The sequence below is a fragment of the Leopardus geoffroyi genome, chromosome A1 (assembly GCF_018350155.1).
Source record: "Leopardus geoffroyi isolate Oge1 chromosome A1, O.geoffroyi_Oge1_pat1.0, whole genome shotgun sequence".
Lineage (NCBI taxonomy): Eukaryota > Metazoa > Chordata > Mammalia > Carnivora > Felidae > Leopardus > Leopardus geoffroyi.
In genome coordinates, this window is record NC_059326.1 from 85,058,976 (window position 1) to 85,062,112 (window position 3,137).

The 3,137-nt window shown below is 40.9% G+C and overlaps 1 pseudogene; it reads left to right on the plus strand.

Annotated features, from left to right (window-relative positions):
• Positions 1–951: 951 nt before the first annotated feature.
• On the plus strand, positions 952–2,378 carry LOC123575713 (annotated as a pseudogene).
• The last annotated feature ends 759 nt before the right edge of the window (positions 2,379–3,137 follow it).

Below are 3,137 nucleotides of genomic sequence, written 5' to 3' on the forward strand. Positions count from 1 at the left end.
CCAGAAGTTATGATGGTGGAAACTGTGACTTAGAATGTGTTTTGTTGTGAGGTGTAAGGTGGGTATTTTGTTCTTTCTTCTCCTCTAATTAGCCAATCAACTAGATACTATCTCCTGTGTGTATGCAAATTATTACCCTCTGGTTGCTGGTGAAGCCTAAGCTAGAGATTTTTTTTTTTCTCTTAAATGGTGGACAAAGTCCTATTGCATTGTTAATTAAGATACTTTTTTTTAATTGACTTATCTCTTATTACAGATTCTTTGTCTCTGCACATAAAGACGACCCCACGTTCCCAGTTCATCTTAGTTTCAACTTCAAGTTAAGTGCTGTTTGATGAAAGGCTTTATGCAAGTAATTACTCCTTTCTTTTTTTTTTTTTTTAATTTATTTTTTTTTTATAATATATGAAATTTATTGTCCAAATTGGTTTCCATAAAACACCCAGTGCTCATCCCAAAAGGTGCCCTCCTCAATACCCATCACCCACCCTCTCCTCCCTCCCACCCCCCATCAACCCTCAGTTTGTTCTCAGTTTTACTTGTACCCCAATGTTCATAGCAGCACTCTCAACAATAGCCAAATTATGGAAAGAGCCTAAATGTCCATCAACTGATGAATGGATAAAGAAATTGTGGTTTATATACACAATGGAATACTACGTGGCAATGAGAAAAAATACTCCTTTCTTTTTGAAAGGCCAAGCCTATCACATTTTAAGCCCTTAATCCTGCTGGCCTCACTAAGCAAAGGAAGGAGAGGAGACAAGTGACACTCAGGAAAAGGTGAGGCAGACAAAGCAGTGCATGTGGTACTGAAGTGGCTTTTAGCTCCAGGATCTACATGTGATCAACAAATGTGATTTACTCTCCTCATCTCTTAATGCACAAGATGGTTGCTAATGGGGTTTCTCAGTCTCTGGAAGCATTCCCACTCTAAGGGTATGAACTGCCATGTGTAGAAGGCATTTGGAGGCAGGGGGCAAGCAGCAGCTGAGGTAGTGAGACTTGTGGAAACCCAGGATGTTAAGCCTGGGTCTACTGTTACAAACCAGGAGAGACTGGGGGAGGTGTGAAGATGGTTACTGTCCCCTAATAACCTCAATCTGAGGTCCATGGGAAGGACTTCAGGTTTCTTATCCTTGAAAATTGGGCTCTCTTCCTGGCCCACACAGAGCATGAGAAATAACTCAGTTCCCCAGACGTCAGACCTATGTAGCCTATCCAAGGAGGAGGATGTTTAGAGAAACATCTCCCAATTCACATGCCCATCTCTTGCCTGATGCAATTAGAAGGGACAGATTTGAACTGGTCTTCTCATGCATACATGCATTTTGCAGTTAACAATAAGCTGGACGATAGTGATAGGTTTGCCAAGGTCAGGGCTCTCATTGTCTGGATTAATTGCAATTTCCAGAAGCACGCACCCCTGGAAGAGTTCTACAGCTTTGTTGAGTTCATGTGTGAATACTTTGGGCACCAGGGATCCAAGCAGCTGCCTGTTGAGAAGACCATGGAGCTGGGCTACAAGATCTGGTGTGGAATAACCAGCAGGGGCTATCTTGTGTGGTTTGCGCCCTCACAGGGCACGCTGTTCACCAAGTCAGACAGGGGCTTGGGCTGAGGAGGCAGTATGGTGGTAAATTTTGTGGATGTTCTTCAGGAGCATGGCTGTCTGCCACAACACATATTTTTTGACAAGGTTTTTATAAGTGTCAAACTCATGTCCATTTTGAGGATAAAGGAGGTGAAGGCCACAGAAACTTCATGAATACAAGACTGAGCAAAGTCCCCTCAAAGATCACAAAGGATTTTAAAAATGAAGAGGGAGTTCATTTGAGTATAAAGTTGATGAGAGTGAGGAGATCATTGTTTGCTGCTAGCATGATAGCAGTGTGGTCAACATCTGCTCCAATGCTGTGGATATAGAAACAGTGGGGATGACCAATTATCATTCAGGAATAATCAAAGCACAGAACCAGGTCTGCCAACCATCCCTGGTAAAGCTGTACCAGGAAAAGGTGGGTAGTGTCAGCAGGTGGACCAGAATATTGCCAAGTACAAAGTGAAGATCCGAGGCACAAAGTGGTACTCAAGCCTCATTGGCGCTGACCTCCGCAATGCATGGCAGTTACACAAGATCTGCAGCCATGATTCCCAAGTAGACCTCCTGGCCTTCCAGAGATATGTGGCCTGTGTGTATCTAGACAGCAATGTGACAAGGGAAATGAAACAGGAAGCTGGAAACTGAGAGCCACTTTGGCATGATTGGACACTGGGTCATCAACCAGGACAAGATCTAGTGTGCTCTTTGCCACTACAGTGAGAAATGCCATAAGGGTGTCCATTCCAAGTGCTTCAGAAAGTACCACATACAGTGATGTACAATCGGGAGAAGGAGCCCTTTGGGTGTTTCATTTATAATGAGATGTTGACAGCTAATTTCATAAAGCAGACAGAGCACTTGTGTTTTATTTGTGTTGGAAAAAGGAGACCTGAATCCCTAATAACTTGGTTTTGTATTTTCTCCCCACTTCATTACTCTTACCTTTTACTGTCTTTTATGTTGCCTATATGCAACATAAATTAATATTTATATTAGCAATAATAAATATCTGTAAATGTATAGATTATACTGTCATTTATTTCAACTTATAGGGCCTTTTCTTTTTCTTTTCAAACTTTGATTTTAAGTTCACTTAGTTAACATACAGTACAATATTGGTTTCAGGACTAGAATTTACTGATTCATCACTTACATATAACATGCAGTGCTCATGGTAACAAAGGACCTGTTAACACCTATCACCCATCTAGCTCATACCCCACCCACTTCCATCCATCAACCCTGTTTGTTCTCTAAGAATCTCTTATGGTTTGTTTCCTTCTCTCTTTTTATACCCCTTCTCCAATACGTTCATCTGGTTTGTTTCTTAAATCCCACATGAGTGAAATCATATGGTATTTGACTTTCTCTGATTGACTTATTTTGCATAATACATTCTAGTTCTTTCCAGGTTCTGGCAAATGGCAAGATTTCATTCTTTTTGATGGTTTGGATGGCTGGGTAATCTTCCATTTTATATATGTGTATATAGTACACATATATATTTTATATTTTATATATGTGATATAAACAC